Source organism: Cavia porcellus, unplaced genomic scaffold (genome assembly GCF_034190915.1).
Source record: "Cavia porcellus strain 051 isolate PalLab524CR breed Dunkin Hartley unplaced genomic scaffold, mCavPor4.1 scaffold_21, whole genome shotgun sequence".
Taxonomy (NCBI): Eukaryota; Metazoa; Chordata; class Mammalia; order Rodentia; family Caviidae; genus Cavia; species Cavia porcellus.
The window spans coordinates 12,371,170-12,386,778 of NW_026947504.1; positions in this window are offsets into that span (position 1 = coordinate 12,371,170).

Consider the following 15,609-nt stretch of genomic DNA (forward strand, 5'->3'; position numbering starts at 1 on the left):
TCCATTTGGACTGGGTGTGTTAAGGGAACTTGGACAGGTCATTATCTAAGGAAACTAACCTGATATATATGATGTAATTTACTTTTCTGAAGTAACTAAGGTAGATATTTCTGAATTTCATTGTGAAAAGTTTATTTTTAGAATAAATCCTCCCTCAATTTAACCTCAGCTATTGTTAAATTAACTCTCATCAGCCTTCAAAAATTTACTAATTTTTGATGGCTTTTTGTGCCTTTCATTTGCTGTTTAATTTAAATAAAATAATAGGTATATAACCATGTAACCCACACCATTTTAAAAATCTCTCCCACTATAAGTCTCTTCACAGAGACAAGAGTTTCTAAAGTCCATTAACATTCATTAGTTTTATCATATCTTGCACTACATACAAATGTTTGAAGAATTCACAGATGCTTTATATTGTTATTGTATCAATAGCTAAATATTTTTTCATTTCATTAATTAACCATGATTTGATAAATCATTTTCTGTGGATAGGCATTTGTTTGGTTTCCAGGTTTTGGCTTTATCAGTACAAGCATTAATACTCCAAATTCTTGCCAATATTCCATTTTATTTTCAGCAGTTGTACAGTGTGTGACATGGTATCTCATTTGGCTTTAATTTTCACTTCATAGATGATTAATGATGTTGAACATCTTCGTTGTTTATTAGTTATTTGAACAATGTATTCGTAGAATGTATTAAAATATTTTGCGGACTTTTACTTTATTTTTGTATTTACTATTGACTTACTAACCTATACTTAACCTGAGCAAGGTCTGATAAACTGAACTATTTTCAGTAATCAGTGTGGAAGATTTTTTCCAGTATATGAAAGGCTTATTCATTGTTTGTAACTTTATCTGATGTGCAAAGTTGGAGACGAGAAATAGAGGAAAAAATTTTCAAAAGCTAGATTAAAGTAAGTATCTATCAATATAGAATGCTATATCCAACAAAAACATTTCTGAGAAATACAGGCAAAGGACTTACATTATCAGTTGAATAAAAATTAAGAAAATTTGTTAATAGGGGAGATCTACAAGAAAACCTAAAGTAAGTTCTTTATGCTATATGGAAAAGATGAACAAGAATAAATAACCAGAAAATTTAAATATTTCACTCAGTTTAAAATTCCCTTAAATACTTTAAAATACATATATTTGTTTAAAACAAAATTTTAAAAATAGTTCTCTATAATCTTGAACCTATTTAATGTAATAAAAATGACAAAGCATACATTTCATCATGGAGAGATAAGGCCATTTCTGCAAGATTTTGATTTCATGTGAAATGTTACAATAACAATGTTAAGTTGATTATAGAAGATTTTCTACTGTATAGTAATCAATATAAGAATTACTAAAGGAAATAAAAACTGTACAAGACAAATATCTAGTTGATATCAGCAAAATGTACGTTCTGCTCAAGAGCATATGGAGCAGTAATATATAAAATATTCCACAAAATACTAGGCCATAAAATAACTTCTGGTAAACTAGCAAAGATTGCAATTTTGTAATGTTTTTGTTTGTCTGTCTGTTTGTTTTTTACTACAGTGAGTTACATCTAAACTCAATAAGAAAATAAAACTTGTAACATTAACAACTGTGTGGAAGTTAAATTATGCACCACTAAATAACCAGTGAGCTATGAAAAAAATAACTAGTGAAATTTAAAATATACTTTAAGAAGAAAGTGATATAGGGGAAAGAAATTTTCAACCTGTAGATGGCTGGTATGAATTTGTGTTCTCTAAAACTAAAGAATGAATTTTAGAAACAATAGTGGTTAAGAGCAGAATGTATTTACTGAGACAAAGAAAGCTTCCATCCATGAAAGGCACAGAAGAGGTCCTAAGTGGGTTGCCAAAGATCCTGCCTTTTCTAGCGATTTCCTAGAACAAAACCAATAGGTGAGATGGCTCCAAAGTGAGGAAAAATGGAAAATCACCAGGTGGGCATGAGGTGAGACAGAACTATGGTCAACCAGTAAGATTACAAATATAATTGTGCAAAATCAAATGAGGAACTGAGTTATAGCAAGAGGGGATGAATACAGAACAGGACCTTTTTCTGTAGGCGGTTGGATTAGTAGATACTGGTTTCCTCAAGGTGATCAATACCTATTTAAAATATCAGGTCTGGATGTTTATCCTTAAGAAGTATGTAGGTGCATTTGTTGTACTTTTTGTCTTGAAGTCTATCCCTCAGCAAGAAGTGTTTATTTCAAGGTATGTAGTCTTCTGCACTGATCCTACAATGGTTAACCTTTATCTGACTGTCTGTAATACCTTTATCTAACTTAGCTATCTATAAAACAAGGAAGAAAAACTACAGCATACCAAAACTTATGGAATTCTGCAACTGCAGCACTTACAAGAAATTCATGAATATTTTAAAAAGATCAACAGACTAACTTTCCATGTAAACTAGAAATGGAAAAACCATCTATAAGTGAAGTTAGTGCAAAAAAAAAAAGAGATAAATATGTAAATTAGTGAAACAAGAAGATACAGGTGACAGACAAAAATCTTATGAAATCAAAAGCTGGCTCTTTGAAAAGATCAGCAAAACTAAGTAACTATTGCCTAGACCGACATGAAAAAAAAATGGGAAAAATAAAAATAAAAATGAAACAAGTGGCACTACTACAAATCTAACAGAAATATAAGGAATTAGAAAGTGTTACAAGCAATCATATGCAAACAAATTATATAGCCTAGATAAAACAAGGAAATTACTAGGAAAAAAGAAGTTCCAAAGCTGATTTAAGAAGAAATATAAAACCTGAATAGACGTATAACAAGTGAAGAAATTAAGTTAGTAATCTGAAATTTCTTTTTTTAAAATCTTATTTTAAAGAATATAAAACAGAATAAAACCATTAAAACAAACCAGTGTAAGAAATACAGGACTTTAAAACATTATGAAATCAATAATTCTTACTATAATGCCTTTTGATGTCAATATAGCTGCAGGTAACTTCAGACATAGTAAAAATTAAGCAGAACAAACTAGAATAATGACAATAAAAACAAAATAATGAATTCAATAAAGGATTACAAAACAAGGCAATGGTAAACCCAAAATTGCTACCACAATATATCTTGCTATCTTTGAAATAGCTTCTCCTGTCATGGAATTTAACATAATCAAACAAAACAAAAGGGAATAAAATGCAATCCAACAAAACAATAGAAATGATATAAGTCCTCAAAACAAGATCATAGGGAATTTACAATGGCTACATCCTTCAGGAGATCCACCCTATATGTCACAGAGCATACTGCTACCTCTAAAACTATGATCAGACTACTGGCCCTAGACCTGAAATGTTAGTGAAACACCAAAACACCACAGGCATCTAATAGCATTTGATCTCAATAGCTATCATCATAGCTTGTATTTCTCTGGATAAGCAGGTTGATTATGGGGTGGGGGTGGGGGTGGTATTTCTTTTTGTCTGCTCACATGCCATAAGGGGCTCCAATCTGCCATTCCCAATCTAGTGACTGCCCGTGCATGGTGCTTGTTCCCAGATTGGGCTTGCTTGGTGGTGTGGCCTTGTTCTCTCTGCCCCCAGTCCGTGAATGGCTTTCTAAATCTTTTTTGTTTTCTTTTCTTGCTTTTTTGCGGGGATGGGGGGGGTAACTGGGGATTGAACTCACAATCTTGTGCTTGCCCAACAGGCACTTATACTGCCGATCTAAATCCTCAGCACATAATCTGAAATTTTTTTATAAAGAAAAATCCAAGCCCAAATGGCTTTACTAGTGAAATCTGCAGGATGGTTAAGGCACACTCAGAAGCAATCCTTAACAAAATCTTCCAAAGTACAAAAGAGAGAATGTTTGCCAAATCATTCAATGAGTATCTTGATCATAAAATCTAGTATAATCACAAGAAACTTTTTAAAAACTTGCTATAAAAATAAAGACACATTCATTAGTGAGTTTCTCACCACTGGGACAAAATATCAGACACTGCAATTTTAAGAAGGAGAGGTTTACATTGGCTCATGCTGTGAGTCCATGGCTCTCTATGTGTAAAGACACTGATTTTAAAACACCCTTGAAGCCCCATGCATTTTGACCAGGCCCTACCACTGAATATAATTAGTAGATAATTTAGAACTATGTCATAACATTCTGGCCTCCAAAAATTTTATGTCTATCTCAGCATGCAAAATGTGCTTAGTTCATCTCTAAGTGTTGCCATTTTCTTAACTGTTCCAGCATTGCTGTGAGGTCTCCTCTGACTTTGAAATTGTTTTGAGGTCTCCTCCTTTGACTTTGCACAAGTGCAAAGTCTCCTCTGAGACTCAAAGCAAGCTCTCATGTGAACCACCATTAAAGGCAAAAAGAAAGTTAAAACACTACCAACATACAATGGCAAATATTCTACTCCAAAAAAGGAATAATTGGGGATAGATATTAACTGAACCAAAACAAGAACAAATTCTAGATGGGGAAACATAAAATGCTGTAGCTTTCATGTCCAGAACCTGTAGCAGATTGTGATGAGATGTGAACACCAAAGAGCTTGGAAAACACCACCCTTTTAACTTTGTTCATTGCTGTTACATGACCTCTCTCTTGGACTAGTTTCATTCATTATCTGTAGTTATTCTTAGCATATGTTACATGTTCCTGGGATCTATTCTTGAGGAATCCAGGCTTCACTCTCACAACCATCTGAATTGCCTTAAAAGGGGCAAATTTGTTAGCCTCCCAGGCTTTCCTCCAAGTTATAGGTGGAAGCATCTATGACTCCACAACTCTTGCATTATGCATGTATGTAAGACTAATACAATGTTGATGACTTCAAGGTCTGCTTCCTGTTCAAGCAGTAGCTGAGTCCCCTTTAGTCATGGCAGCAGGAGCCTTTGAGTGCTTAGATGATTGACACAAGGAAATTAACCCCACAATATCAATTCCTAGGTGATATTAAGCAGGAAGTCCGAGGGCTCTCTTCTCATATATGGTAGAAGTCATCTTTTTTTTTCTCATTGTTCTTCTTTACAGTGTTAACTTTTTCAGTAGCCAATGGTCATCTTGGCCAGAAATCTTAAAGTACCTCCATCCTGTTAAAACCTCACATTTTTCTACTCATTTGACTCAGCTGTTTGTTACTAATTCTTACTGATTATCTGGTTAATAACTTCAAGTAGAACTCATGCAACAGCCTGAATATTGTGACGCTTTGACATTTCCTCTGCCAGATTCATTTATTCACTACTCTTACACTTGATGTTCCACAAAGCATTGGAACAGGGGCAAAATGAAGACACATTTTTTCTTTGCCATGTTGTAACAAACATGGCCTTTAGTGAACAGCCAGTGGAATTTTTGTTTTCAATTGACACCTCCTGAGTCTCAATCTTGCCATCTGCATTCCAGTCAAAAATCTAGTTCTCTCTGTCACCCTCACTTTATAGCATTCTAGGCCAGTTTTGGTGAACCTTTTAGAGACTGAGTGCCAAACTGCAATCCTGTACCCACTTATTCACCATAAAGTGCCAACATTGCAATTAAACAACCTGCAACTAAACCGGAATGCTGAGATTTTAGTTCATAAAAATACAACTCATACATTTATATTTTTTATCTTAAAGGAAAGATAATTCCATAGATTTACCACCACTGTGCTAGGGCTTCTTAGCTGGCATTTTCAAACCCCTCTTGCAAATCAGTTTCAGAGACTCTAAACCACATGGTTGTGCAGAGTCACTGCAATGACCTCACTTCTCTAATATCAATCACTGGGACAAAACACCTGGCACTCACAATTTAAAGAAAGAGAGGTGTACTTTGTCTCATATTTCCATTTATGGTCAGTTGGCTGCAAAGCAGAAGCAGCATAGTGAAAGGGCATGGCAGGGGAAAACTCTTAACTACAATTGTAACCAGGAAATTGAGAAAAAGAGAAAGAGCCAAATAAAAATATAATCTTCCAAGTCACCTACCTACCAACCAAGCTCCATCTGTGAACACAACAATTTAGGGAGATACTTTAGGTATATATCATAATAACTACACACACAACCCTAAACAAAATGATAAAAAACTGAACTTAACAACATATTAAAGATGTTATACAACAGGGTCTCATTGTATTTATCCTTAGAAATGAAAAATTAATTTAACATATAGATATCTAACCATTGTAACATACCATATTCATAAAGCACAGTATAAAAGCACAGGACCATCTCAATAGACAAGGGAAAAACATCTGTGAAATCAACAACTTTGCATGACAAACAGATTTAGCAAATCAGGAATAAACAGACACTTCCTTACCTGATAAAAACTGTCAGTGCAAAACAGGACATTATGCTAAATGTCAAAATACTTAGTGTTTAGCCTTCTTTATTTTACCTTAGGAACAAGACAGAAATGTCTGCTTTCAGCACTCCTTTTCAGTATCGAACTGGAAATTCTAGTCAATATAAGAGAATAAAAAATAAAAGCACACATACAATACTCTACCACCAAGCTGCATCACCAGCCCCGAAATAATCTTAAAGTGAGAAAAGTTGGAGAATTTATACCTCTTAACCTGACAATCTATTCCACAGCAACAAGAATCAAGAAAACATGACACTGGCATAATTCTATTGATATGTAGATCAATGGAATAGAATTGGCTCCAGAAATAAGCCCATTTAGGATCAACTGAGTTTCAGACAAATGTCAAAACAATACAGTGATAGTAAAACGTCTCAACTATAGATTAAGTGATTTTAAAAGTCATTTACAGGATTATCCCGTTAAAAACTTCTTCTCATATTATTACTGCCTGCTAATCCATTGCATGGTTTTGTGTCTTTGATTTATGTCAACAAATTTACTGTCTAAAGTCATTTGTTAAGTCTACTTGTTAAATTTTTAATGACAGTGGAGTTCTAAGCAAGCAGAAGGGCACCCACTTTCCCTGGAGCCCAGCTTGTTTGGGACCCTCGCACCGTATGGGTGCAGTGGAACAGCTCGGTGGGTCTGGGGTGCTGGCATCCACCTTCCTGGCTGTTTGGAGGACTGTGGAGTTCTAAGCAAGGAGGCGAGCACTACCTGCTCCAGAGGCCCAGCATCCTGGGGTAAATGCCCCTCGCATATTCCCCTGAGCCCAGCTTGCTTGGGACCTTCGAGCCTTCCAGGTTCACTGGAAGAGGTAGGCAGGTCTGAAGCGCCTGCATCTGCCTCCCCATTTGGGCTGTGTTTGGAGACATGGGGAGTTCTAAGCAAGCAGGTGGGCACCCACTTTCCCTGGAGCCCAGCTTGTCTGGGACCCTCGTACCATCTGGGTGCAGTGAAACAGCCTCGTCTGGAGTGCCTGCATTTGCCTCCCCATTCAGGCTGTGCTTGGAGAACTGTGGAGTACTAAGCAACCAGGCAGGTGCCCACTTTCCCCAGAGCCCAGCTTGTTTGGGACTGTGGAGTTCTAAGCAAGCAGGCAAGCACCACAGGTTCCAGAGTCTGGCGGCCTGGGGGAACTGGATGCCAGAGTACCAGGAGCTCCAGGCATAGAAGTGGGTTTCCAACAGACCCTGAGGAAGCTTTTGAATAACACTTGAAACACAAAAATACAGGAAAATGACAAAATGAAAGATGAAATTAAAATCTCAAACCTCCATCCCATCCCAAGAAACCTTAGGAGCGATGTATATAGAAGAGAATATATGCCATACACCTCAAATATCAGACTTAATAGCTACTGAAATAAACAAGCAACTCTGGGAAGTTTTAAAGGAATTCAAACTGGAAATAATCTCCCAGGTAAAAGAAGAAATGATAAAAAAAAATGAAAGAGATGCTGAACATATCTAAAGAAAACACAGTTTAAAAACTGGAGGAACTAAACAAAAAGATAGAATCCCTAGATGAGCAATATAAGAAACAAACAGAATACATAAAGCAGATGCAGAGAGATATACAGGAAATAAAAAATTCCACTGAAAGTTGTAAAAACCGCCTTAATGAAAGTGAAGATAGAGTTTCAGACCTTGAAGACAAAATTGCAGCTAGTGAGCAGGAAAGGAAATATTTTTTAAAAATAACAAAGAATCAGGAAATAACAATTCAAAAACTGCAAGATGACTCAAAGAAAAACAACATGAGATTGATAGGGATTAATGGAAAAGAAGGGGAGAACATAAAGGATGTCAAAAGGATATTTAGAGAAGTAATAGCTGAAAATTTCCCAAGCATGAGATCAGAAACCAACATCAGGTACAGTGAAGCATATAGAACTCCAAATAGTCATAACCAAAATAAAACTACATCCAAACATATAATAATCACCATCCCAGAAATCCAACACAAGAATAGTTTATTAAAAGTTGTCAGAGAGAAAACGCAGATCAGTTATAAAGGAAAACCCATCAGAATCATAGCAGACTTCTCAGCACAAACAATAAAGTCAAGAAGAGCATGTATATTCCAGATCCTAAAGAAAAATGATTTCCAAACTAGACTGATGTACCCTGCAAAACTATCATTCAAAATCGATGGTGAAATAAGATACTTCCATGACAAAGAACAGCTGAAGAACTTCATGATCACCAAGCCAACCCTGCAAAAAAATATTGAAAGACAGTTTAGATACCCTTAGGAAAAAACCACTAAGCAAAGCAGATAATTAAACAGAACAGAAAGATAAAGATGCAACAGCAGAAAGATAACATGTCAACAATAAACCAACATATAACAGTTATAATAATTAATGTAAATGGTCTCAATGCACCAATTAAAAGAAACAGACTGGCAGAATGGATCAAGAAATAAAATCCAAACATACACTGTCCACAAAAAAACCATCTAACCCAGAAGGATACTCACAAACTGAAAGTCAAAGGATGGAAAATGATACTTCACACAACAGGAACCCAAATAAAAACAGGAGTAGCCATTCTGTTTGCAGACAATGTGAACTTTAAACCAATAGTGATCAGAAAAGACAAAGAAGGTCACTACATACTCATTAGGGGAAAACTCCAAGAGGAAGAGATAACTATCTTAAATATATATGCGCCAAATTCCAGAGCACCCAGTTATATAAAACAAGTATTAACAGAAATGAAAAATCAAATTATCAGTAACACAGTTGAAACAGGAGACATTAACACAACATTGACACCAAGGGACAGATCAATCAGAGAGAAAATCAGCAAAGAAATAACAGAACTAAATCACACCTGTGAACAAATGGACTTGATAGACATATATAGAATGTTCCACCTAACAACATCAGAATACACATTCTTCTCAGCAGTACATGGGTCATTCTCTAAAATAGACCATATATTAGCTCACAGAACATATTTAAACAAATGCAAAAGAGTTGAAATCATCCCTTGCATGTTATCGGATCATAGCTCATTGAAATTAGAAATTAATGATAAAAGATACTGCAAAAATCCCACAAACACATGAAAACTGAATAACACACTCTTGAGTAATCAGTGGGTCACAGAGGAAATTAAAGAAGAAATTAAACAATTCTTACAAGAAAATGAAAATACAGATACAACTTACCGGAATCTGTGGGATGCAACGAAAGCCATCCTCAGAGGAAAATTTATTGCACTGAGCTCCCACATCAAGGAAACAGAATGAATACAAATAACCTGATGCTACACCTCAAATAGCTAGAAAAAGAAGAGCAAGTCAAGCCCAAAGCCAAAAGAAGAGAGGAAATTATAAATATCAGTGCAGAAATCAACGCGATAGAGACTAAGAAAACAATCCAAAGAATCAACGAATTAAAAAGTTGGTTCCTTGAAAGAATAAATAAAATCGCTAAGCCCCTAGTCTACCTTATATAAAAAAGGGAAGAAAAAGCTCAAATTCATGCAATAAGAAATGAAAAAGGTGAAATCACTACAGACTCTATAGAAATACAGAAGATCATCAACACCTATTTCGAAAACCTCTGCTGTCAACGGTTTGATAACACAGAAGAAATAGACAGATTCTTAGAAACATATGAAGTACCAAAGCTAGGTCAAGAGGATGTAAAACCGCTGAATAACCCAATCTCTATTAATGAAATTGAAAGTGTAATTAAGACCTTACCTACAAAGAAGAGCACAGGCCAAGATGGATTCACTGCAGAATTGTACAAGAAATACAAAGAAGAGCTAATGCCGACACTCCTCAAACTAGTCAATGAAATTGAAAGGGAAGCAATCCTTCCTAAGTCATTCCTGGAAGCAAATATTACTCTAGTACCAAAACCTGAGAAATACCCAACTGAAAAAGAGAACTATAGACCAATCTCCCTAATGAACACAGATGCAAAAATCCTCAATAAAATATTGGCAAATAAGATGCAGCAATCATCAAGAAGATTATACACCGTGAACAAGTGGGATTCATCCCAGGCATGCAGGGATGGTTCAACATATGTAAACCAATAAATGTAAGCCACCATATCAATAAAGCCAAAAGTAAGAATCATATGATCATTTTGATAAATGCAGAAAAAGCCTTCGATACAGTCCAATGTTCATTCATGATAAGAACTTTACATAAAATTGGAATAGATGGTCTTTACCTCAATATAATAAAGGCCATCTATGACAAACGCACAGCCAGTATAATACTAAGTGGCCAAAAATTGAAAGGCTTTACTTTAAAATCAGGCCCAAGACAAGGATGTCCTTTATCACCACTCTTATTTAATACAGTACTGGAAGTACTAGCCAGAGCAATTAGACAAGAGAGAGAAATAAAAGGGGTAAAGATAGGAAAAGAAGAAGTTAAATTATCATTGTTTGCAGATGACATGATACTCTACATAGAAGATCCCCTAAACTCCATTGCAAGACTCTTAGATATAATAAATAAATTCAATAATGTAGCTGGATACAAAATCAATACTCAAACATCAATAGCATTCCTATCCCCTAACAACAAAATCACAGAGAGAGAAATAAGAGAAGCCACACTCTTCACACTAGCAAGAAAAAAATGAAATATTTAGGAATTACTCTTACAAAAGAAGTGAAAGACCTCTACAGGGAAAATTATAATACACTGAAAAAAGAAATGGAAGATGATCTCAGAAAATGGAAAGACATCCCTTGTTTATAGATAGAAAGAACAAACATTGTGAAAATGACCATTTTCCCGAAACTGTTATACACATTCATTGCAATCCCAATAAAAATACCATCAACATACCTTATAGATCTAGAGAAATCACTCCTAAAATTCATCTGAAACCAGAAGACACCTAGAATAGCAAAGGCAATTCTAAGCAGCAAAGGCAAGGCAGGAGGCATCACAAGCCCTGACTTGAAATTATACTACAAAGCTACTATAGTAAAATCAACATGGTACTGGAATCAAAATAGAGCCGAACATGAATGGAATAGATTAGAAGATACAATCACAACTACAAACACACTCAACCACCTTATCTTTGATAAAGGAGCCAAACAGATTCACTGGAAGAACGACGGTCTCTTTAAATAAATGGTGTTGGAAAAACTGGCTCTCCATTTGCCGAAAACTAAAACTAGACCCATGCATATCACCATGTATTAAATTAAAATCTAAATGGATCAAAGATCTGAACAAAAACACTAAATCTATTGGAAGAAAATTGGGTAGAAACCTTGAAGACATAGGGGTAGGTAGAAAATTCATGAACAGGACTCAAACCGCATGGGAAATACTTCCCAGAATCAATAACTGGTACCCTCTTATTAAAAAGTTTCTGCATGTCAACAGAAATATCCAGCATAGTGAAAAGAAAACCCACAAAGTGGGAAAAAATCTCAGTGAATTCTCCCACAAAGGATTTCTGTCTAAAACAGATAAAGAATTTTTTAAAAATCAGACCCCCCGAAATTCAAAGATCCAATCCGAAAATGGGCATCTGAGATGAATACACACTTCTCATGTGAAGAAATACAAATGGCAAATAAACACATGAAAAAGTGTTCATCATCATTACTCATTAGAGAAATGCAAATTAAAACAACACTGAGATTCCATCTCACTCCTGAAAGAATGGCCAGGATCAAGAAAACCAACAACAACAAATGTTGGAGAGGCTGTGGGGAAAAAGGAACTCTCCTACACTGTTGCTGGGAATGTAGACTGGTGCAACCATTGTGGAGGTTATTCTGAAGATTTCTCAAAACCTGGGATTGAAAGTCCCATTTGTTCCATCTATTGCACTTCTAAGCATATTCCCAGAAGAACTGAAAGTATCTTACTACAGTGATATATGTGTACCTATGTTCATAGCAGCACAATTTGTAATGACCAGATCTTGGAAACAACCCAAGTGTCCATCAACTGAGTAATGTATAAAAAAAGCTGTGGTATTTTTATACAATGGAGTACTATTCAGCTATAAAGAAGGATCACATTGAGATATTTAAAAATAAATGGGCACAACTTGAGACCATATTCATAAGTGAAATAAATCAAACACATATGTATGCATACCGAATAGTTTCCCTCGTGTATGGAATGATTCAATTATATAAAATTATGTGGTAATCATGATTCCACATTATGTGGCTTTGAAGCCTTATAAAGTTTTCAGTCATTAATTGGAATGGCTTTATTCTGGGCTGTTTGATATTATTGCCTGTGATGAAATGAACAGCTATTTTGAAGAAAACAAGACATCATAATAGCTAGAATACCATCTTGTTTTGAAGCTCCACCAAACAATTGCTCTTCTGTCTCCATTGGTTATATCATGTTGTATCTTACTCATTTTATTATATGTGATAGTATAAACAAAAGTTTTTATAGGCAAAGAGATAATATAGAAACCATTGTTCATTTTCCATTAGCTGGTTCTAAATACCCTGTAATACTTTCATCCACTTAAATGGTTTCACACTGTCTTTATATGTTTAATGCTATAGTATACAAAGTTATATTCAAATATTTCAAGGAAAGAGAAACTTTTTTATTATTTTTTAATTAAGGAAAAAATTTTAAAAATTAGCAGGATATATTATAGTAAATTTTGATTTCCTATTAACTTTACTTGAAGCTTTGTATTACTCCCACTATCTTATTTTGACTGATTAGACTCTGTTCCATTCTGTATGATAGTATCTAGTTTGAGGGTATAGGCAACTACTTTGAAGGCAATAAGATTCACCATGATGCCAATTCTGGTTTGACTATTATCTTCTTTTGAAGTCCTGTAATGTTTCCAATGTTTAGGTTTTATTGGTTTTGTTCTGTACTGTTTTATTCAATTTTATTATACCTAATAATATAAGTAATGCTTTTTAAGGAAGCAGCAGGTAATATGGTAACCACTGTTGATAACCTTGTATTCTGTTTTTACATCATGTACTATGTCTAACTTTTGTTTTGACTGACTGCTTTGTTTTGTCATATTTGGTTTTATTCTCTTCCAAAAAAAGTAATAAGAACTATGGGAGTAATAAAACCCAAAATGTGTAAATGTTGTTGTAAAAAAGAGAGGAGAAAAATGTGCTCTAAAGGATGCAGCTGCAAGTGTGTTTAGGTGTGTTAAGATAGATGACCATATTGCTGAGTTTTGTTGGTTCATTGAACAGAACTGTTTGTAGTCTTACAGTTTGAATGTCCACTTTGTATGCTTTAATCCTGTAACTTGAACAGCTATTTCCAAGATGACAATATGTAATGTATTAACCAGTGATTTCTTACTGTTTTTTTCGAAATTCTGTATTACTTGTACTTGTTTACTTATTTACTTGTACTTGTGTTACTTGTTTTTTTTTCCTTTTTCCTTTAAATTAAAAAAAATGTGACTATAGATGTTTCTCTGGAGAAAAGGCAGAGAGAAATGTAGCTTCTTGTGGTCTCATTCCAACGGAGAAGCTGTTTCACAGAATTCAAAATGTATGCATAAGAATTCAGATGAAACAGCTGGTAAGTTGGTAAGTAACATTAGCTAGAAATACAAAAAAGCAAAGGAAATGCATTTGTTATACAACACAAAGGGAGATTAAAAACGGATAAAAGCTCATAATCCAAGTAATCGTGCCTCTCCCAAGTTGTACTTCTAAAAATGTTTCAAACTAACTGATATTTTCTCAGTTCTGTGAGAAGACTGAGAAATTTTTTGCCTTCCAAAACTTTGTAGTACTTTAAGGGTTTTTCTAAGAGGCAAAGATTGGTATTTGGTTGAGTTTTTGAAATACTAAGATAATAGAAACAAAAAGTTTCCAATAATGAAAGTTCCATAAAGATATATGAATTTTACAAATATAATTTGTCTTCCCTCTGACTTGAGGATAAATTTACCTAGAACAGCAACCTGAATAGGACTTCTCATCCCAAATATTGTGTGCCTATGTGTGTCCAATTATTTATAAATGTTAGAGACACAGACATTTAAATATTGTAAGTCATTCAAAATATAGTTCTTTTGACAAAAAATTTTGGCAAAAATTTTAATAAGACGTGACCTCAGTTGTTGATTCTGGAAAGTATTTTCCATGTGGTTTGATTCCTGCTCATGAATTCTCTACCTACCCCTATGTCTTCAATGTTTTTACCCAATTTCTCTTCCAATAGATTTAGTGTTTCTGTTTTAATATTCAGATCTTTAATCCATTTAGATTTTAGTACACAGTGATAAGCATGGGTCTAGTTTTAGTTTTTGGCATATGGAGAGACAATTTTTCCAACAACATTTATTAAAGAGACTGTCGTTTTTCCAGTGAACATGTTTAGCCCCTTTATCAAAGATAAGGTGGTTGAGTGTGTTTGTAGTTGTGGTTGTATCTTCTAATCTATTCCATTGATCTTTGGCTCTGTTTTCATTCCAGTACCATGTTGGTTTTACTACAGTTGCTTTGTAGTATAACTTCAAGTCAGGGATTGTAAGCAAGTTTAGCACACCACGGCTGTAGGAGGGAAACACTTGCTCTCTCATACCAAACCTTCCAGTCCAGTGCTCTTCTACAGCACATTTCTCTTTGCCATCCTTCATGTCATAGCTTTCAAAGAGACATTTCTGTGGCTTTAAAACCTTAAGTACAACAAGAGCAAATAAAGACAACAAGAGTTTTGAAATAGTATTGCTTTGGACTTAGATCAAACCAACAAGACTGCTTTTTGGCTTGTGTCCTGAGGAAATTAGAATATTTCTAACATTCTAATTTTCTAATCTAAACTCAAGGCAATGTTGGGCTTCTGTTTAAAAAAACAACTGAAATAAAGAATGTATTTTTCACATTAAGAATTTATGCTAAATTTTAACTAATAAATACTATATACTGTAAAAATGTACAAATGAGAGGAAGGGAGAAATGCATTTTTTGCATTAAAAATTCTTGCTAAATTTTCATCTAATATTATGCATTGTAGAAATGTACACGGAAAGGAAGGCAGGAGGGAAGGAAAAGGGAATGAAAAAGGAATTAAGAGGCCTTCTGTACACAGACATTCAGGTGTACAAGGAATGTGAGCATTATGGATTGCAAATACATACTAGTAAAAAAACATTTTTAAAAGATAATAGTAAGCAGCTTGGGTATCATAGTAGGCTCGAGGGAGATCAAGGGCTAGGAAATCCTCTTGGTTCTCTTAAATATCCTTTATGGGATGCACTTGAAACAAGAATTAGCTTT